The sequence below is a fragment of the Hyla sarda genome, chromosome 7, assembly GCF_029499605.1.
Source record: "Hyla sarda isolate aHylSar1 chromosome 7, aHylSar1.hap1, whole genome shotgun sequence".
In the NCBI taxonomy this organism is placed as follows: domain Eukaryota; kingdom Metazoa; phylum Chordata; class Amphibia; order Anura; family Hylidae; genus Hyla; species Hyla sarda.
In genome coordinates this window covers 126,019,537-126,043,035 of record NC_079195.1, presented here as the reverse complement: position 1 = coordinate 126,043,035, position 23,499 = coordinate 126,019,537, and the positions used below count along the sequence as shown (strand labels likewise).

The 23,499-nt window shown below is 45.3% G+C and overlaps 1 protein-coding gene and 1 long non-coding RNA gene across 2 annotated transcripts in view; one reads left to right on the top strand and one right to left on the bottom strand.

The window, feature by feature from the left end:
• The first annotated feature begins 2,068 nt into the window (after positions 1-2,068).
• The window catches only part of AIFM2 (apoptosis inducing factor mitochondria associated 2), a 152,887-nt gene continuing 131,456 nt past the window's right edge, over positions 2,069-23,499 (top strand). Inside the window, exon 1 of the mRNA XM_056530698.1 lies at positions 2,069-2,089. The gene's annotated coding sequence lies outside the window, so the exon portion shown is untranslated. The remainder of the gene's footprint in view (positions 2,090-23,499) is intronic.
• On the bottom strand, positions 2,537-3,363 carry LOC130282442 (uncharacterized). The gene is made up of 3 exons (XR_008846384.1): positions 3,209-3,363; positions 2,944-3,108; positions 2,537-2,840 (listed from the first exon to the last, which is right to left on the bottom strand). It is a non-coding gene; the product is annotated as an uncharacterized LOC130282442 (long non-coding RNA).

Below are 23,499 nucleotides of genomic sequence, written 5' to 3'. Positions count from 1 at the left end.
AGTAATGACAGTTATCCGTAACCTGACGTCCATGTGTTCCTTTACTCCCCGTGTCTGGCCCAGGAGAAGATGTCTCCAACCTCAGACCATGTATAGGATAACAGTGCCCTGGCGTCACAAAGTGATCAAGTTTTTCCCTCGCACCCCCATGGCTGCCACATTATTACCCTGGACAACCCTATCTGCGCCATAGATGTGGGGGCCACCACCTCGCCATAAACTGCCCTTTGGCTAAGTGCTCACTATGTGGACAGTTTAGTTATGTAAAGGACTACTGTACAGGACCGGTCATCTGTAACTGTGCTCAAGACCGGGGCATACATTTAGAGGGTGTCCGCATAATCCACATAATAAACGTAATGAGACCCTCACAGAAGAACATCACCACATGTGTGAATACAGCCCCCAAAACTGCCTGTCCCTCTGCAGATATCCATCAAAGTACCAGTGACCCTGCTGCAGAGCCAGAGCTAATATCTACTGTACTACAAGTACCAGCGGTCAGTGCAGATCCTAATGGAACATCACTGGATGCTGTGGAAAAAGAATGACCAGCAGCTGCAGAGCCTGAAGTACCACTTATGAATGTTCAACTACAAGTACCAGCAACCAAGTACAATCAACTGGTGCAAAAAAGAAAAACAGATATGTAAATTACTGTCAGGATCCGGGTACTGTGAGGATACTGGAGGTGGATCCTCTGTGTCCGTGGGGTGATGATGTGGGCCGTACCAGGGGAACGGAGTCTAAGGGGTTACTGGTATTCACCAGAGCCCGCCGCAAAGCGGGATGGACTTGCTGCGGCAGGTAACCCCCAGGTCGTTCCACCCGATAGCGACTCAACCCCGACTGACTGCTGAGATAGGCGCGGTACGAGGGATTAGGCAAGAGCAAGGTCAGACGTAGCAGAAGGTCAGGGCAGGCAGCAAGGATCGTAGTCAGGGGCAACGGCAGGAGGTCTGGAACACTGGCTTGGGACATACAAGGAACGCTTTCACTGGCACAATGGCAACAAGATCCGGCAATACAGGGAAAGGGAAGTGAGGTGATATAGAGCAGTGCACAGGTGATTTCACTAATTTGGGCCAGGCGCCAATCAGCAGCGCACTGGCCCTTTAAATCGCAGAGAGCCAGCGCGCGCGCCCTAGGGAGCGGGGCCTCTCGTGCCGGGACTGTATAGACAGGGAACGGGTCTGGTTCGCGTCCCGCATTGCGGATCGCATCCCTGCTAAGGACACTATTGCAGCGCTCCCGGTCAGCGGGTCTGACCGGGGCGCTGCGAGCAGTTAAATGCTGCGAGCACTCCGGGGAGGAACGGGGACCCGGAGCGCTCGGCGTAACAATTACTTATATTTAAAAACCTTAATCCTTCAAGTACTTATCAGCTGTTGTATTCTACAGAGGAAGTTATTTTCTTTTTGGATTTCTTTCCAGTCTGACCACAGTGCTCTCTGCTGACACCTCTGTCCATGTCAGGAACTGTCCGTAGTAGGAGAAGTTTACTATGGAGATTTGCTCCTACGCACAGAGAGCACTGTGGTCAGACCGAAAAGAACTCACAACTTCCTCTGTAGCATACGGTAACTGATAAGTACTGTAAGGATTAAGATTTTTAAGAAGTAATTTACAAATCTGTTTAACTTTCTGGCACCAGTTGATTTAAAAAAAAATAAAAAAATGTTTTCCACCACAGGGACCAGTGTGGAGGAGAACAGGGTCCAGGCTGTAAAATAGAAGAACACCGGAGCAGCCAGATACACTGACTCTAAGGCTGAGCCTCATACTTCTACCGAAGCTGCAGAGTTATAGGGGAACCGTAGAAATGAAAGTACTACAACCCCCAGTGTGGTCCGTCTGTGCCCCCTAAGGCTCAGGGTTGGAGGAGGCACAGGTTGAACAGACACACCACAATGGGAGTTGTAGTACTGCAGTTGTTAAAGATCCTGAACAAAAAAATAAGATGTTTTCATCAGGTTGCCCATAGCAACCTATCAGATCGCTTCTTTCATTCTTGAGAAGACCTCTGAAAAATAAAAGAAGTGATCTGATTCGTTGCTATGGGCAACTGGACAACATTTCCTCTCCAAAGGTACATTTCCCCGATTGTCTTCATATTTAGGATGAGAATCTACTGACAAAGTGAGTAGCCAACCATGGAGATTGCTGGGGTCCCAGCAGCAGGATCCCCTTGATCAGACATCTTATCCCCTATCCTTTACATGGGGGATAAGATATCTAGAGGCGGAGTACCCCTTTAAGGGACAGTTCATGTACCCAAAAGTTGATCCTTTGCAACCGTATGACCCCTAGCAAGTTCCCTGCATGAGTCCCATTCATCAGAAAAAGACTTGTGCATGGAACTTGCTGGGTGTTCTACGTTTGCCTCATAAACTGCACCACCCAGCACCAGTTGCCTCTCTCTGCACCGCATTATGCAGATCGTGCAGGAGAGCAGCTTTGGTCATCCATGTTTTGCTAACTCTATTTTCACACACAGAAATAAATAAATGAGTCGAACAAGTCAAAGAACAGTTTAAAAAAAGTGGAACTTTATTTATTATTTATTAAAATGTTTGTGTAGGGGATGTTTTGTAACCTCCCATCACTCACAAAGAGCGTACAGTAACTAATACTCAGGACAGGAAAAACCTCCAGAGGGGAGGAAACCTGTAGGGAATCCATGGCTACTGTATTGCCCTTCCTCTGGGCATACTAAAGGAGGTTACCTCTATAATTTGGCAAATGTTTCTGTGTATGTGCATGATTCCTAGGCCTGTGCCTTCATCCAACGTCTTGCTGTAGGTCCCGAAATGCTACTCCATGTCCTGGAAATAGTGCATCTAAGATAGGGGACAAAAAAAGATAGATTATTTACATGTTTATCATAGAAATGCACATGGAACTGCAATAAAGACCTTTTGGACAAAACAATGTAACACTTACCAGTCACAGTCATGTGCATGACTTTGCATTCCCGTGTCCCTACACAGTGTCCAGCACCGGCCCCTCACTGATGAACATGAGCAGTGTTATTTCTGGGGCTATGCCTTCATCCAACGTCTTGCTGTAGGTCCGGAAATGCTACTCCATGTCCTGGAAATAGTGCATCTAAGATAAGAAAAAAAAGATCAATTATTTACATGTTTATCATAGAAATACACATGGAACTGCACTAAAGATCTTTTGGATACAACAATGTAACACTTACCAGTCACAGTCATGTGTATGACTTTGCATTCCCTCGTCCCTACACAGTGTCCAGCACCGGCCCCTTTCTGATGAAGAATGAACAGGAGCAGTGTTATTTCTGCTCAGTGCTGCTCTTTGGTGGAAAATGGTTATGACATCACATGTGTGACACGCTGTTACCTCCTGGGAGTTCTATTTCAGTAGTGCTGCTCTCTGATTGGCTGAAAATAAAAAAAAGCTTTCTAATATATTCTGTATGACTGTTATCTAAAGTTTTTCACAATTTTTTTTATAAAATGGCGCTACTCCCCGTGGGTGCATTATATTTGTTTCTCCTAACCAGACATTCTGAATATGTAATATCATTTGGTGGCCCCAACAGCCTGGGCTCATAGGTTTCTTACATAGATCAGTGCTACTCCGGTAGGCTCAATGAGCAGCGCTGGCCGCCGGGACATCTGACTAGTGTTGCTCGCGAATATTCACAATGCAAATTTTATTCTCGAATATAGCACTATATATTCGCAATTACGAATATTCTTTTTTTTTTCACAGTACACATCACAGTGATCATCCCTCTCTGCTTCCAGCTTGTGTGGTGTAAAGAAGGCTCAAATATTACTGTGTGAGACTGATGTCTGAATTTTCGCATATGCGAAAATTTGCATATGCGAATTTTCGCATATGGTAATTTCTGCATATGTTAATTTTCGCATATGTTAATTGTTGCCACTGGAAAAACCATAGCGGACAAGGATTGCATACTTTATGGGTGCATCTTAAAACCAAGCTCACACACTTGGCTGTGTTTTTAATACAGTGGTCCCTCAACATATGATATTAATTGGTTCCAGGAGAACCATCATATGTTGAAACCATCATATGTCGAGTACATATGTCTATGTAAAAATGGTAATTGGTTCTGGGGCCTCGGAACCATTGTATGTTGAATACATATCTCTATGGGAAACTTCCATAGGCGTGCGCACGGGGTGTGCCGGGTGTGCACAGGCACACCCTAATCACCGCAGCCGCGGCCCGCTGCTGCAGGACTTTTTTTTTCTTTTCTCCTCACTACTAAACCCCAGCCCCACCAGACATCCCCGACATCACCAGCAGGAGGACGGGGGATAGATTGGCCGGAGCCGCAAATTAAAAAAAAAATGCATTTTTAAACATCCGGTGTGCCCTGAAAGACTTTCAGGGCACACCGGATGTTTAAAAATGCATTTTTTTTTTATTTGCAGCTCAGGCCGCTCTATCCCCCGTCCTCCGGCCGCTCTATCCCCCCTTCCTCTGGGCCGCTCTATCCCCTTCCTCCGGGCCGCTCTATCCCCCGTCCTCCGGCCGCTCTATCCCCCGTCCTCCAGCCGCTCTATCCCCCCTTCCTCTGGGCCGCTCTATCCCCTTCCTCCGGGCCGCTCTATCCCCCGTCCTCCGGCCGCTCTATCCCCCCTTCCTCTGGGCCACTCTTTTCCCCTTCCTCCGGGCCGCTCCTCCCCCTTCCCCGGCCGCGCACACTGCTGCGCTAACTGCAGACGCAGGGGCTGCCCCGCAGCTGCGCACGTCTGCTTCCACCTCCTGGGATGATCCTGGCCGCAACTCCTGGCACAGAGTGTCCATTCCTTGACGTGAGGAAGAAGTGGGCGATGGTGCAAAGTGTGCAGCAGATGGGAGTGGACGCGCCCGGCCTCTGACCCCAACATGGCTGCCGCAGGTAAGAAAAGTGCACAGACCGAGGACGGGAGGGGGGTGGTGTGTGTGTAATATGTATGTATGATGTGTATTATGTATGTATGTATGGTGTGTATTATGTATGTATGATGTATTTATGTTTGATGTGTGTGTATATATAATGGATTTGTGTATGTATTATGTATGGTGTGCATATGTATGTATTATGTATGTATTATATATGTATGATGTTTGTATTTATGCATTATGTATGTATAATATATATATATATATATATATATATATATATAATGCATAAATACAAACATCATACATATATAATACATACATAATACATACATATGCACACCATACAGAATACATACACAAATCCATTATATATACACACACATCATACATAAATACATCATACATACACACATCATACATACAGAACATACAGTACATACATACCATATATATGTTATGTATGTACTGTATGTTATGTATGTATGATGTATTTATGTATGATGTGTATGTATATATAATGGATTTGTGTATGTATTATGTATGGTGTGCATATGTATGTATGATGTATGCATGTATTATATATGTATGATGTTTGTATGCATATAGTATGAATTTATGTGTGTGTGTATATATATATATAATATATATATGTGTGTGGGTTATGCATGTATGATGTGTGTATGTATGTATGACGTATGTATATATGTATTATGAATCAGAACAAAAGAAAAAAGAAAGTTTCCTCCAGCTCTTCCAAGGATAACGGTGCTTGTAGTATTAAACCATCAAACCTTTAATCTGTATGCATTATAAATAGAAAAAGGTGACATCATAAAAGAGAAGTGAAACTCCAGTGCGTTTTGGGCTACATATAGCCATGATCAAGAGCTACATTTTGCTCAAAACGTGTTGGCGTTTCATTTCTCTTTAATGATTGATGTCACCTTTTTCTATTTTTAATGCATACAGATTAAAGGTTTGATGTTTTAATACTACAAGCACCTTGAAAGAGGCAACTTTCTTTTTTCCTTTGTTCTGATACACGGGACACGACCCACTCTCTGCAGTCCGTGCTCTTCTACCAGCAAATATACTAAAAACTACTACAGCACCGACCTGGTAGCTGAAATAAACATTTTTTAATTTTTTTTATGTATTATGCATGTATTTTATATTATGTATATATTATGTGCCCAATCCCCCACACAGCACCCATAGCACCCCTCAAACACACAGCACCCCTCAAACACACACACACAGCACCCCCCCACACTCACACACAGCACCCCCTCCACACACACACACAGCACCCCCCCACACTCACACACAGCACCCCCTCCACACACACACACAGCACCCCCCCCACACTCACACACAGCACCCCATCCACACACACACACAGCACCCCCTCCACACACACACAGCACCCCCCCACACTCACACACAGCACCCCCTCCACACACACACACAGCACCCCCCCCCCCACACTCACACACAGCACCCCCTCCACACACACACAGCACCCCCTCCACACACACACAGCACCCCCCCACACTCACACACAGCACCCCCTCCACACACACACACCCCCCCCACACTCACACACAGCACCCCCTCCACACACACACACACACAGCACCCCCTCCACACTCACACACAGCACCCCCTCCACACTCACACACAGCACCCCCTCCACACACACACACAGCACCCCCCCCCCCCACATTCACACACAGCACTCCCTCCACACACACACACAGCACCCCCTCCACACACACACACAGCACCCCCCCACACTCACACACAGCACCCCCCCCCCACACTCACACACAGCACCCCCTCCACACACACACACAGCACCCCCTCCACACACACACACAGCACCCCCCCACACTCACACACAGCACCCCCTCCACACACACACAGCACCCCCTCCACACACACACACACAGCACCCCACACTCACACACAGCACCCCCCCCACACACTCACACACAGCACTTCACACACACACACACACACACACAGCACCCCCAGTGCAACATAATGGGAGTTGTAGTTTTGGTCACCATATATTGTATCAGGGCATGCTGGGAATTGTAGTTGGTAACTGCAAATCCCAGCATTGCATTCCTTGAAGGAATGCAATGCTGGGAGGTGCAGTTACCAACTACAATTCCCAGCATGCCCTGATACAATCTATGATGACCAAAACTACAACTCCACACATCTATATAGGAGTACAATTTAGATTATGGTGCAACATGCTGGGAGTCCTAGTTTTGGGTCAGCTGCAGACCCAAAACTACAACGTGCACACTGCTCCAAGCTTGCTGGGTGCTGCATCACTTTTTCAACCAATCTGGTGCAAAAAAAAATTCTATTTGGAATATCCCCCCCTCTGTGCCCCCTCTTATAGTAAAAGCCTTCTTCTGTTTGCCAAGTAAAGAAAAACATGAGTTTTACCATTCAACTTACAAATTTTTTTTTCAAATCCACATCAAATGCCTCCCCATAAACACCAGCAAACATACACACAAGTGGGAGGTCTAGTCAGGGCTGGTGCATGGATTTTTGACACTCTAGGCAAAACCTAATTTTGACAACCCTTTGGCTCCGCCCATTGAACCCCTTGGCAAATATAAGATCAGGGGTAGAATTAGTCCCGTAAGCCTCATGGTAAATTCTAGACTTGCCCTCCTCCCTACAATTATAACTATACTGCACCTAATGTGGGGGAACTGTACTGCACCTAATGTGGGGGAACTGTACTGCACCTAATGTGGGGGAACTATATTGCACCTAATGTGGGGGAACTGTACTGCACCTAATGTGGGGGAACTATATTGCACCTAATGTGGGGGAACTGTATTGCACCTAATGTGGGGGAACTGTACTGCACCTAATGTGGGGGAACTATACTGCACCTAATGTGGGGGAACTATACTGCACCTAATGTGGGGGAACTATACTGCACCTAATGTGGGGGGAACTATATTGCACCTAATGTGGGGGAACTGTATTGCACCTAATGTGGGGGAACTGTACTGCACCTAATGTGGGGGACTATACTGCACCTAATGTGGGGGAACTGTACTGAACCTAATGTGGGGAACTATACTGCACCTAATGTGGGGGAACTATACTACACCTAATGTGGGGGATCTGTACTGCACCTAATGTGGGGGAACTATATTGCACCTGTGGGGGAACTGTACTGCACCTAATGTGGAGGAACTGTACTACTAACCTAATGTGGGGGAACTATACTGCCAACCTAATGTGGGGGAACTGTACTACTAACCTAATGTGGGGGAACTATACTGCACCTAATGTGGGGGAACTATACTGCCAACCTAATGTGGGGGAACTGTACTACTAACCTAATGTGGGGGAACTATACTGCCAACCTAATGTGGGGGAAATATATTTCCATCCTAATGTGGGAGATTTATACTGCCAGCCTAATGTGGGGGAACTATGCTGCCAACCTAATGTGGGGGAACTATACAAAAATATAAAATTGTACTATTTTGATCCCTATAGCACTTTTATTTTTCTGTATATGGGGATGTGAAGGTCATTTTTAGCGCTGTGATTTGTAGTTTTATCGGTACCATTTTTTTTTTTCTTTTTAGATATTTTTATGGTATTTGAAGTGACTAATAGTGCTAATCTGATTAGTGCACTATTACGACTTTTGGGACCCCACTTCTAATTTTGCCCATGGCCATGTTAAGCCTAAAACCGGCCCTGGATACAATCCTCCTACACTATGCAAGCAAGAGTGTGTGTGTGTATATGTATGTGTGTGTGTGTGTATATATATATCTTTTTTCTTGTATGTACAATTCAGGGGGTAATGGCACCCTGTTTAGCTGTGCACCCCTCCCCCTTTCTCACAGGTGGAGTTTTAAATGGATCCAGCATGTCACCCAGTCAGAGGCTATATGCCCAGCAGAGGTGAGTGGATAGTTGAGTGTTAGGCTCAGAATTTGTGCTAGGTTCCCATCCTAAATGAGGCTACCTCCCCGTGGTGGATGGGGGACACGTTTTGATCAAAAAGTGCGCTAAGAGCCTCAATTTTTTTGGCCAATGTGTGCTGCTGCAATCCTCTTTTTTTGTATATATATATATATATATATATATATATATATATATATACACACACATACATAAACACACACACACACGCATGCGCGGAGTGAGTTTGTGCTTTAGGGTGCACACCCTAATGCAATAGGCTGCGCACGCCTATGGAAACTTCTAATTGGTTCTGGGATGACCATTGTATGTGGAGTGTATGGGGAGTGTTTAACAAACCAGGGTGCCTCCAGCTGTTGCACAACTACAACTCCCAGCATGCATGTACAGCCATTGACTGTCTGGGCATGCTGGGAGTTATAGTTTTGCAACAGCTGGAGGCACACTGATAGGGAAACATTGATGTATGGGGTGTATTGTGTGTATATGTATTGTATGTAATGTGTGACATCACATACAGTACTGTACAGTTCTTTAAATACCTTCAGGGGGGACAGAATGTCCTCCATTACGATCCTGCCGACTACAGCTCTATAGGAAAGGAAGGGGAGGGCAGCCAGCAGCTCATTGGATGCCTGCAGCAAGATGCTGCAGGATATTGGCTATGGCTGCACTGGGGGGCGGGGCTTACACAGAGCTCACAGTGGAAGCCTGCGGGAGTTAGCAGGACAGCATGTGAGTAACAGGAGGCAGAACGGGGCACATTAAACAACTATCTGTCAGTTGCTGAAGTTGTCAGCGCTGTCAGATAGCTGTTTGTATAATGGTCCCAACACACAGCAGCATCATATGTCGATGCTGCCTTCAACATATGATGGGCTCTGAGAGGCCATCATATGTTGAAATGATCATATGTCGGGGCCATCATAAGTCGGGGGGTCACTGTACATGTTTACAAGGGATACTTTGTTTTAACTGACACTAATAAAGTATTACGTTTTTGGGGGGGTTTCTAAAGGTTGTTGGTACCTCTGAGTCACTGGCGCAAATGGCACGATGCATGCTCAGTTGCTTGCGTAGTGACCCCAGAATTGTCAAAATTCCTCAGTGGGATGACTTCTGGATCTCCACCTTATTAGACCCTCGCTACTGTCCCAAAATGAGGGCCTTTTTTACACCCACTGAGAGGGAGGACAAACTGACCTACTACAGAGAGATTCTACGTAGTCAGTTGGCTGATGCCTATGGGCCACATGGTCCATCATCTCGCAGTTCTGACTCGGGGGGCCCTCTGCGCTCACCCTCCACTGCCACGGCTGCTGGGGAGGGGAGGGGTGGCAGGAGAAGTACTAGCTCAATCAGCAGCAGCCTGAGTCTACAGTCTCTGATAAGTAGCTTTCTTCACCCTCATAGTGAAGCAACTCATCAGCAGCAGGTAGACATGGAGCAGGACCTGAACCAGCAGGTTGTGGCATACCTTGACATGGCCATGCCAACAACCATTGAAGATCCGCTGGACTTCTGGGCAGCCAAACTTGATTTATGGCCGCAACTAGCAGAGTTTGCCCTGGAAAAGCTGTCCTGCCCGACCAGTAGTGTGCCATCAGAGCAGGTGTTTAGTCCGGCCGGGGCCATAGTCACCCCAAGGCGAACTTGTCTGTCCACTAAAAATGTGGAGAGACTGACGTTTGTGAAGATGAATCAGGGATGGATCAGCCAGGATTTCCAGCCACCAATGCCAGATGCCTCAGAGTAGATTGACCATACTGCTACACCAACATTTCCCAATTATGGTTGGTTATGAAACCCTCTTGGGTTATCAATTACGGTTATGAAACCCTCTTTGGTACTGCCATTGCCTGCTCCTGGCTCATCCTGTGTCTTTCAAGAACCACTTGCTTCACTGATGCTTCTAGCCTTGGGCCTTTAATTTTTGGATGTTTAGCAGTAGCTAAATATATGCTTAATGCAAATGTCAACATTGATCTTTAAATGTAAGGGGTTATGAAACCCTCTTGGGTACTTCGAATGCCTGCTCCTGACTCATCCTGTGTCTTTCAGGAACTACTTGCCTCCCTGAAGCCTCAGGCCTTGGGCCTTCAATTTTTGGATGTTTAGCAGTAGCTAAGTACATGCTTGATGCAAATTTCAACATTGATCTTTAAATGTAAGGGGTTGGTTATGAAACCCTCTTGGGTACTGCAAATGACTGCTCCTGACTCATTCTGTGTCTTTCAGGAACTACTTGCCTCCCTGATGCCTCAGGCCTTGGGCCTTCAATTTTTGGATGTTTAGCAGTAGCTAAATACATGCTTAATGCAAATTTCAACATTGATCTTTAAATGTAAGGGGTTGGTTATGAAACCCTCTTGGGTACTGCAAATGACTGCTCCTGACTCATTCTGTGTCTTTCATGAAATAATTGCCTCCGGCCTTGGGCCTTCAATTTTTGGAAGTTTAGCAGAAGTTAATACATGCTTAATGCAAATTTCAACAATTATCTTTAAATTCTCTGCGCTCTGCCAGGGCCTTCTCCTACCCTGCCGGGGCCGATCCAAGGACCTCACTAAACCATCCAATCGGTAGTAGAGACATGCGGTGTGTACAAAGGGCAGGGACTTAATGAACCCGAGCTTATGACCCGCACTTAGTTGTGATTCTTCTTTCCTGGAAAATAATTGCAATCCCTGATCCCTATAGCGAACGGGGTTCAGCGGGTTACCCGCACCTGTCGGTGAAAGATAGACACACGCTGGTCCGTTCAGTGTAGCACGCATGCAGCCACGGACATCAGAGGGCATAACACACCTGTTATTGCTCGATCTCGCGAGTGATCGTACAATGTAAGGGGTTATTAAAGCCTCTTGGGTACTGCTGATGCCTACTCCTAACTGCTCCTGTGTCTTTCAGGAACTACTTGACTTCATGATGCTTCTGGGCTTGGGCCTTTAATTTTAGGATTTTTGAAATACATACATACATGCTTAATTTAAATTTCAACATTTATGGTGCAATGTATGGGTTGAATAAACACTCTTGGGTAGTGTTTTTTCCATTTTTCTGATAATTATCACAGTAATAAACTTGAATTTTCCACAATAATAATCATTACACCATTGAACGCTTGTTGCGTGTGATTTTTTTAAGTAAAATTTTCAAAAACAATACGTAGAGGGATGAACCCGGCTTCTTTATTTCATAAAAAATTATTTTATAGAAGAATGTCTTTGGTGGTCCACCGTCCTGCATTATAGAGTCTTCTGGACTCTTGGATATGCGCTTGTTCTTAAACAAAGGTACAAAAACCGAAAATGGCCGGTCAGGGCTAGTGTTGCTCGCGAATATTCTCAATACGAATTTTATTCGCGAATATCACATATTCGCGAATTCACGAATATTCGCGAATATAGGGCTATATATTCCTAATTACGAACATTCGTTTTTTTTTGTTTTTGTTTTTCACCGTACACATCACAGTGATCACCCCTCTCTGCTTCCAACTTGTGTGGTGTAAAGAAGGCTCTAATACTACTGTGTGAGACTGGTGTGCGAATTTTCGCATATGCGAAACTTAGCATATGCTAATTTTCGCATATGCGAATTTATGCTTATGCTAATTTTGTATCTGCTAATTTTCGCATATGTTATTTTAGCATACGCAAATTTTTGCATATGCGAAAATAAAACGAGAATATTACGAATATGCGAATATTCGCGAATATATGACGAATATTCGTCCATATATTCGCGAATATTCGCAAATTCGAATATGGCCTATGCCGCTCAACACTAGTCAGGGCTAGGAAGACGTTGCACCTACATCTTACGGCCACATGAGCCCTGTGGGTGCTTGTGAGATTAGGTCCTTTGTACCCACACCGCGGGGTCCGGGACACAAATTTTGATTTAAATTTAAAATAAAAAAATCACACATTTCAATGGTCTACTCATGCTGCAGCCAACTTCAGGCTGCATCATTCTGGTAATATATAGAGAGCACTCGCTGTCCTAAATTTTCGTTAAAATATTTCGTCAAAAATGTTTGTCTTTTTTATTAGGGATTGTGAAGCTTGGATGCGTACTCATGCATCAGCCAACTCCAGCCTGTGTCATTCAGGCAATATATGGTTTACTGATGGCGCTGCTGGGCCTGGGTCTGGGCATTTCAAATTTTATTATAGGTAGCAACCGCTATCCAAAAGTCTTCTTCATATATTTCTACAATTGTTGTGTTTTTTTGAGGGATTGTGAAGCCCTAGTGTGTACTCATGCATCAGCCAACTCCAGGCTGTGTCATTCAGGCAATATATAGGTAGCACCCGCTGTCCTAAATATTCTTAATTTTTTTTTTAAAATGGTTGTTTTTTTCTTTGGGATTCTGAAGCCCTGGTGTGTACTCAATGCTGCTTCCTGCTACACTCTGTCAGTCCGTTGGTCCTGTGACAGTGTGCTACTCCGCCACCACATCCTCCACTGTGTCTTAAGCCTCCACTGCCTGGACAAGTCTCAGTGGCCCTTCAGCATGCCATGTGTGCAGGTCACGGCATGGTGTTTTTTGGGGGGGATTGTGAATCCCTGGTGCATAAGCTAACTCCAGGCTGTGTCATTCAGGCCATATATGGGTTACTGATGCCGCTGTGGGGCCTGGGTCTGATAATTTCAAATTTTCTCATAGGTAGCACCCGCTATCCAAAATCTTTTTCAAAAATTTCTAAAATTGTTTTGTTTTTTGGGGGGGATTGTGAAGCCCTGATGTGTACTCGTGCATCAGCCAACTCCAGGCTGTGTCATTCAGGCAATATATGTTTTACCGATAGCGCTGCTGGACCTGGGTCTGGGAATTTCAAATTTTCTCATAGGTAACACCCGCTATCCAAAAGTCTTCTTCATAAATTTCTACAATTGTTTTTTTTTTTTGGAGGGATTGTGAAGCCCTAGTGTTTACTCATGCATCAGCCAACTCCAGGCTGTGTCATTTAGGCAATATATAGGTAGCACCCGCTGTCCTAAATATTCTTACATTTTTTTCCACTGTGTCTTAAGCCTCTACTGCCCGGACAAGTCTCAGTGGCCCTTCAGCATACCATGTGTGCAGGTCACGGCGGTGTCACGCTGTTCTTCACATGGTTTGCCTTGGCGAGAAGTCTTGGAAACAATGGCCGGTCAGGGCAATGGAGACGTTGTGCCTAAATCTCACGGCCACATAAGCCCTGTGGGGGCTTATTGGATTTGGTCCTTCGTACCCACACGCTGGGGTCTGGGACATGCAAAGGTTGTTTTAAATTTCAAATCAAAAAATGATGGCGCTGCTGGCCTGGGTCTGGGAATTTTTACATTTTTTCATAGGTAGCACCGGCTATCCAAAATCTTTTTCAAAAATTTCTAAAATTGTGGTGTTTTTTTTTTGGGGGGGGGGGGGGGGATTGTGAAGCCCTGGTGTGAACTTGTGCATCAGCCAACTCCAGGCTGTATCATTCAGGCAATATATGGGTTACTGATGCCGCTGTGGGGCCTGGGTCTGGTAATTTCACATTTTCTCATAGGAAGCACCCGCTATCCCAAATCTTTTTCAAAAATTTCTAAAATTGTGGTGTTTTTTGGGGGGGATTGTGAAGCCCTGGTGTGAACTTGTGCATCAGCCAACTCCAGGCTGTGTCATTCAGGCAATATATGGGTTAATGATGCCACTGCTGGGCCTGGGTCTGGTCATTTCAAATTTTCTCATGGGTAGCACCCGCTATCCAAAATCTTTTTCAAAAATTTCTAAAATTGTGGTGTTTTTTAGGGGGGGATTGTGAAGCCCTGCTGTGTACTCGTGCATCAGCCAATTCCAGGCTGTGTCATTCAGGCAATATATGGATTACTGATGCTGCTGTGGGGCCTGGGTCTGGGAATTTCACATTTTTTCATAGGTAGCACCCGCTATCCAAATTCTTTTTCAAAAATTTCTAAAATTGTGGTGTTTTTTGGGGGGGATTGTGAAGCCCTGCTGTGTACTCGTGCATCAGCCAACTCCAGGCTGTGTCATTCAGCCACTATATGGTGTCCTCATGCTTCAGCCTCATCCAAGCTGTGTCATTCAGCCACTATATGGTGTCCTCATGCTGCCAACACCTCCACACTGTGCCATTCAGCTACTATATGGTGTCCTCAGGCTGCCAACACCTCCACGCTGTGCCATTCAGCCACTATATGGTCTCCTCATGCTGCCAACACCTCCACGCTGTGTCATTCAGCCACTAAATGGTGTCCTCATGCTTCAGCCTCATCCAAGCTGTGTCATTCAGCCACTATATGGTGTCCTCATGCTGCCAACACCTCCACACTGTGCCATTCAGCTACTATATGGTGTCCTCAGGCTGCCAACACCTCCACGCTGTGCCATTCAGCCACTATATGGTCTCCTCATGCTGCCAACACCTCCACGCTGTGTCATTCAGCCACTAAATGGTGTCCTCATGCTTCAGCCTCATCCAAGCTGTGTCATTCAGCCACTATATGGTGTCCTCATGCTGCCAACACCTCCACGCTGTGTCATTCAGCCACTCTATGGTGTCCTTATGCTGCCAACACATCCACACTGTGCCATTCAGCCACTAAATTGTCTCCTCATGCTGCCAACACCTCCACGCTATGTCATTCAGTCACTATATGGTCTCCTGACACTGATGCCACCACCAGGCTCTGTAATTGTGCTGCTGTGCGGCAGTGATTCTAAAAGCGATACTGGTAATCTGCATGTTATTCTGAATAACAGTATTATTTCACTACCCCAGCACACTCCATATGCGTTTTAAAAGACAGCAAAGTGTTCTATACCCCTATAGAGGCTGTATGTAGGCTAGAAATAGCCTTTTTTTTAATATAGATTTGTCATGAAAATGTGATTTTATGCCCATTGGGACCAATAGGCCCATTGTGTTCTATGGGGATCTCCTGGCTTGTAAAACAGTAAGCTTAAGCAGGACCTTCTCGGCAGCACAGTGGATGGGAGACCACCACGAGTTCAAGTCCCAGGGTGGGACAGAGTGTTACAGTGTTGTGATTTAACTTAACTTTCCTGGCAACACTGCTGTGTTGCCCATAGCAACTGGAGATGAGTGAATTTACAATAAATTTGATTCATCACAAACTTCTCGGCTCAGCAGTTGATGAATTAGTTTAGCCTTCAGGTGCTCCCGTGGGCTGGAAAAGGGGGATACAGTCCTAGGAGACTCTTTCCTAGGACTGTATCCACCTTTCCCAGCCCACCTGAAAGCTGAACTAATTTATGCAGGATAAGCCATCAACTGCCGAGCCGAGAAGTTCGTGACGAATCGAATTTGCTGTAAATTCGCTCATCTCTAATAGCAACCAAACAGATTGCTTTAATTTTCTGCAAAATGAAAGAAGCGATCTGATTGGTTGCAATAGGCAACTCAGAAACTTTTCCTGGAAAAGTTTCTGAGTTGCCCATAGCAACCAGATTGCTTCCTTCATTTTTCAGAGGCCTTTTCAAAAATGAAGGAAGCAATCTGATTGGTTGCTGTGGGCAACTGCACAACTCTTCCTCTACACTGGTTTTGATGAATCTCCCCCATAGAGGGAGATTTATCAAAACCTCTCCAGAGGAAAAGTTTCTGAGTTGCCCATAGCAACCAATCAGATTGCTTCCTTCATTTTTCAGAGACCTTTTCAAAAATGAAAGAAGCAATCTGTTTGATTGCTATGGGCAACTGCACAACTCTTTCTCTACACTGATTTTGATGAATCTCCCCCATAGAGGGAGATTTATCAAAACCTGTCCAGAGGAAAAGTTTCTGAGTTGCCCATAGCAACCAATCAGATCGCTTCTTTCACTTTCCGGCCTTTTCAAAAATGAAGGAAGCAATCTGATTGGTTGCTATGGGCAACTGCACAACTCTTCCTCTCCACTGGTTTTCCGCATATGCGCATATTCGCGAATATTGAGTCCTCCCTTCTTTAATGGTATAGGGAACTTTGACTAGTGCATTATCTCTGTGATTTTTTTTGTCCATTGAAACCAATAGGCTCATTGTGTTCTATGGGGATCTCACAGCATGCAAAACAGTAATCTAAGCAGGACCTTCTTGGCAGCACAGTGGAATGGGAGACCACCATGGGTTCGAGTCCCTGGGTGGGACAGAGTGTTACAGTGTTGTGGTTTAACTTTACTTTCCTGGAAAAGCAGCTGAGTTGCCCATAGCAACCAATCAGCTCGCTTCTTTCATTTTTCACAAGGCCTCTGCAAAATGAAGGAAGCAATCTGATTGGTTGCTATGGGCAACTCAGAAACTTTTCCTCTGGACAGGTTTTGATAAATCTCCCTCTATGGGGGAGATTCATCAAAACCAGTGTAGAGGAAGAGTTGTGCAGTTGCCCATAGCAACCAATCAGATCGCTTCTTTCATTTTTGAAAAGGCCTCTGAAAAATGAAAGAAGTAATCTGGTTGCTTTGGGCAACTCAGAAACTTTTTCAGGAAAAGCTGCTGAGTTGCCCATAGCAACCAATCAGATCGCTTCTTTCATTTTGCAGAGGCCTTGTGAAAAATTAAAGAAGCGATCTGATTGGTTGCTATGGGCAACTCAGAAACTTTTCCTCTGGACAGGTTTGGATTAATCTCCCTCTATGGGGGAGATTCATCAAAACCAGTGTAGAGGAAGAGTTGTGCAGTTGCCCATAGCAACAAATCAGATTGCTTCCTTCATTTTTGAAAAGGCCTCTGAAAAATGAAGGAAGCAATCTGGTTGCTATGGGCAACTCAGAAACTTTTCCAGGAAAAGTTTCTGAGCGGCCCATAGCAACCAATCAGATCGCTTCTTTCATTTTGCAGAGGCCTTGTGAAAAATGAAAGAAGCGATCTGATTGGTTGCTATGGGCAACTCAGCAGCTTTTCCAGGAAAGTAAAGTTAAACCACAACACTGTAACACTCTGTCCCACCCCGAGACTCAAACCCGTGATCGTCTCCCATGAGCCGGTCCTGCTTAGCTTACTGTTTTACATGCCATGAGATCCCCATAGACCACAACGGGCCTATTGGTTTCAATGGGCAAAAAAATCACAGTTAATGCACTAGTCTTAGTTCCCTATACCATTAACTAAGGGAGGGCTCAATATTCGCGAATATGCGCACATGCGCATAAATGTTTGCATATGCGCATAAAATTTCACATATGTGAAAATTTAAATTCGAATTGCGAATATTCGCGAGCACTACTAATGTGAACAAAGCCTTCTTGGGAAAGAAGGACTATCCACAATTTAGTAGACAATAGACAGCACTGATAACCTATCTTTTAAAGGTGTTTTCTATTATCTATGAAATGCAATATATTTATTTTGGTTGTGGTAATACCAGACCTGCACAATTTTTTGGAACAGAAGGTGGGCCAGTCCTTGAGCCTGTCGGTGTGTACTAATGTGCACGGCAGCGCCGACGTGTGGAGCTGTAACTACGGTCAAGGGCAATACATGTCCTTTACGACCCACTGGGTAAATGTGGTTCCTGTACAGCCACAACAGCAACTTCCGCCTCCACGTACTCAGGCCGTTGGTCCTGTGACAGTGTGCGACTCCGCCTCCTCATCCTCCACCTTGTTCTCAGCCCCCACTGCATGGACAAGTCTCAGTGCCACTCCAGCATACCATGTGTGCAGGGTACGGCGGTGTCACCCTGTTCTTCACATGATTTTCCTTGGCGAACAAAGTCACACAGGGGAGGAACTGCGAAAAGTCATTCATCAAGAAACTGAATCATGGCTTACTCCACGAAAACTGCAAATGGGAACAATGGTGACCAACAACGAGAAGAACATCTTGTCTGCACTGCGACAAGGAAGCCTGAGAAATGCGCCCTGCATGGCACACATGTTCAATCTGGTAGTCAAGTGGTTCCTGAAGTGTTCCCCCCCATCTGCAAGACATCCTAACAATGGAAGGGAAACTTTGCATGCACTTCAGCCACTCGTACACTGCAAAGCACACCCTCCTTGAGCTGCAGCGTCAGAACGGTATCCCCCAACATAATCTGATTTGCAACGTTTCCACAAGTTGGAATTCCACCCTCCACTTGTTAGGCCGACTATACGAACAGAGAAAAGCCATCACCGATTTCTTGATGATCCAATCGGATAGGGGTACTCCCCTGTGTAACTTTAATGTCAACCAGTGGCAGCTCATACGTGACACCTGCCGTTTGCTCATGCCCTATGAGGAAGCCACATTATTCGTCAGTTGCCAGGATTATGGGATGAACAACATCATTCCACTGCTTCATTTACTACAACACGTGTTGGAAACGATGGCTGGTCAGCGCACTGGAGATGTTGCGCCTACATCTCACGGCCACATGAGCCCTGTGGGGGCTGAACTGGAAGAGGAGGGGGACAGTGGAGCACAGTTTAGGTTTCGCGAAATGGGCAGTTTGTATAGTCATCTGACAGGAGAGGAGGAGCAGGAGCAGTCAGAGGAGCTAGAGGGTTATGAAGTAGACGAGACAGGGGACCCAGACACACTGTGGCAGTATGGAGTGGAGATGGAGGCAGGGAGTTTCTCCAAGTCACTTGCACAAATAGCCCGATGCATGCTCACTTGTAGTGACCGCCGAATTGTCACCATTCGGCAGCGGGATGACTTCTGGCTCTCCATCTTATTGGACCCTCACTACCGGCACAAAATGGGGGCCTTTTTTACACCCACTGAGGGAGGACAAACTGACCTACTACAGAGACATCCTACGTAGTCAGTTGGCCAATGCCTATCTATGCCATCGTCCATCCTCTCACAGTTCTGAATCGGGGGGCCCTTTGCGTTCACCTTCCACTGCCATGGCTTCTGGGGAGGGGTGGGGTGGCAGGAGCAGTACCAGCTCCATCAGCAGCAGCCTGAGTCATAAGTCGCTAATGAGTAGCTTTCTTCACCCGCATAGTGAAGTATCTCATCAGCAGCAGGTACACCTGGAGCAGGACCTGAACCAGCAGGTGGTGGCATACCTTGACATGACCATGCCAACACACTTTGAAGATCCGCTGGTCTTCTGGGCAGCCAAACTTGACAGTTTACTCTGGAAAAATGTCCTGCCCGGCTAGTAGTGTGCCATCAGAGCGGGTGTTTAGTGCAGCGGGGGCCATAGTGATTCCAAGGAGAAATCATCTGTCCACGAAAAATGTGGAGGGACTGACCTTTGTGAAGATGAATCAGGCATGGATCAGCCAGGATTTCCACCCACCAATGCCTGATGCATCAGAGTAGATTGACCATGGTGCCACACCAACACTTCACAAATATGGATAGTGCCAAACAGATTTAAGGTGCTGCTTCCCAGTTACAGTCATTCCTCCACATCAGACTACAAATAAGTATTGAGGATATGCATTAGCTAAAACGTAACTTTTCTTAGGATAAAATATGTGGACCCCAATTTTTTTTTTATATCTAAGAAAAGGAAGGGTGTGCAAAAAATCATCAAAGAGGGAAGAAAAGCAGGGGCCTCCAGCTTCTCCAAAAAATTGTGATGAAAAAGTAGATTAAAACTTCACTTTTAATTAATATTGTTAAAACCAAAGGATATCCGTGGAGAATAAAAGAACACACGCGAAACCGTTTCGACCCGTAAGTGGCTCTTAGTCGTGGCATGTAATTCCGACTCTCGCATTCTTAATTCCCTTCTTGCCAAGTGTTACTCGCTCTAAAATGGGCGGCCCTACACAAGAAACCCCCCCCCCCCCCCCCCATTTCCACCAACAATCACTACCATTTCCCAGGGTTTTAGGTGGAAATAGTGAGAGTTTCCTGTATGGGGGCCACCCTTTTTAAGGCGATTAACACTTGCCAAGAAGGAAATTAATGCGCGTAAGTTGATAGCCCAGCGCTGGAAAAACCCAAATCCACCATCCAGATTGCATTTTCTTCAAAAGATGGAAAACATTGTGGCTTGGGAAAAAGCCATATATACTAAAAGAGGGAACGAAGATAAATTTTGGTTGATATGGCGGAGATGGATTGAGAGAGATGGGGCAAGGGGGGGGAGAGAGAGAGAGAGAACTATAAAAATATTTTTAAGGAGAGAGGAAGGCGAGAAATGAAGGAAAGAGAGAAGAGAGGGAAAATTATTTTATTTTATTTATTTATTTATTTATTTTTTTGTGGGTGTTTTGGTCTGTTTAGGTTTATTTTGTTTTTGTTCCCCCTCACGGAACCCTTCTTCCATTGGGAAATTAAAAAATGTGGGGACAATATTGTTGTTTAAATCTTCAAGAAATGTAATATGCCTTTGTAGAATTAATGTATAAATGAAAAACTGAAATAAAAATGGAAGTATTAAAAAAAAAAAAAAGGAAATTAATAGTCCAAAAGTAGGGCCTTACAGGGGAAGTTTTTACCCCCACCAGTTACAATGGACCATATGTTGTTCCCTGTCACCTTTTAGAGGTCATCACATCAATACTTGGTGGTGTAGGTGGCACATGGTGTTTTTTGTTTTTTACGTAATGCATATCCTCAATACTTTTACAAAAGAGACCGTTTTCTTCTGCCTACCTGCCTCAGCTGCTATTCTGATCCTGCCACCCGCCTGATGCCACACATCTGATGCCAAGCTTTCCTTTTTTCATCCACCTTTGCCACTGGGTACTGGTATTGCCACCCACCTTCCTACTCACCGGGTCACTTTCAGGACTCCTGATGCTGCTGATGCCACCACCAGGCTGTCTCATTCTGCCACCATATGTTCTCCTCATGCTGATGCCAGCTCATTCTGCCACCATATGTTCTCCTCATGCTGATGCCAGCTCCAGGCTGTCTCATTCTGGGAAGATTCAGCGAATTGGCCGAATCAAATTTTTCAAAAATGTGCTCATCTCTATTAATTATGGGTTGCTGATCGCTTAGGTTATATTCATACAGGGGTATGTCCACATGGAAAATCTCTGTGCAGACTTTCCCCTGAAAGTGGATTGCCGGCAGACCATGTTGACATTAGGCCCAATGGAAATGCGCTGTCTCATAGACAGCAATGCATTTCCGTGCAGAGTCCACAGAAAGATTAGCTATGTCTATTCTTTCTGCGGACACTGAAATTTGAATTTCTAAAATTCCACTTTGTGAACAGCACAGCAGATTCCCATTGAAATAAATGGGACTCTGATGCTGCAGAATTTCTGTGCAGAATTCCACATGGAAATTTCATCATGTAAACATAGCCTTACTTTGGTAGTCAGGGGCCTTCTGATGGTCTCCATGGCTACAGTGGTAGATTGGCTGTTACAGTGGTACAAGCAGATCACTGATTTGACAGTACACAGTACACTACAGTATATTGGTATTGCAGTGTATTGTATAAGCATTTGAAAAATTGCTATTGATCCTGCACATTGAACATCATAAGGGTATGCTCACATGTACAGGATCTGCTGCATATTTTTGCTGCATATTTTCTGCAGCTGATATAGCTGCCTATCGAAGTTAATGGGTAGCAAAATCAGCTGCACAAAATATGCAGCAAATATATGCAGCAGATCATGTACATGTGAATGTACCCTAAGGGTAGGGTCACCTGTAACGGATCTGCAGTATATTTTACACCCCCTTTGTGCTGTTCGCAGCAGCAATCAGCCGCTATGAGCAGCCACACAAGGACGAGTGAGTCGCTGCATTCATGCACATTGTACACACTCGCTAGCCCTGCATGGCTGCTCATGTCTGCGGATATTGGGTGGGTGGGGTGGTCAACAACTGGAGGCCAACTATAGAGTCTCTAAATGTAAAGCAATCTGAATGCAAAAAAATGAATGAAAAGCAATCAATTAGTCCCATTGACCCCCATTGAAAGTTTTTAGGTGTAACTATCATTTCAAAAGATTAAACAACGCACGCATGGTATTATTGGCTTAACCCTCTAGAGTGCTGACAAGTGATTTTAGCATTCTTACTGCTGAGTGTGGGACCAGAGCTGAGCTACTTGCCAGTAGTACACACACAGGTCCTTCTTCTGTTACCCCTTTAGCCAATAACAGCACAGCACAACATGTCATATACTCCTATCTGCTATACCATGACAGTGCTGCTCCAGTGCACTGGACTGAACAGGCTGGCTCTGTGCTAGGCTTTTGCATGAAAAATCTTCTAAGGAAATGACAAGAAAAACAATGATGTGCTTGGTTTTAACGTAACTTTATTCTTTCATGAGTTATTTACAAGTTTCTGACCACTTATAAAATGTGTTCAATGTGCTGCCCATGTGTTGGATTGTCAATGCAACCCTCTTCTCCCACTCTTCACACACTGATAGCAACACTGCAGGAGAAATGCTAGCACAGGCTTCCAGTATCTGTAGTTTCCGGTGCTGCACATCTCGTATCTTCACAGCATAGACAATTGCCTTCAGATGACCCCAAAGATAAAAGTCTAAGGGGGTCAGATCGGGAGACCTTGGGGGCCATTCGACTGGCCCACGATGACCAATCCACTTTCCAGAAAACTGTTCATCTAGGAATGCTCGGACCTGACACCCATAATGTGGTGGTGTACCATCTTGATGGAACGTGCCAGCTTCAGTGCATAAAGAGGAAAACACATCATCATGTAGCAATTTCACATATCCAGTTGAATGGCCCCCAAGGTC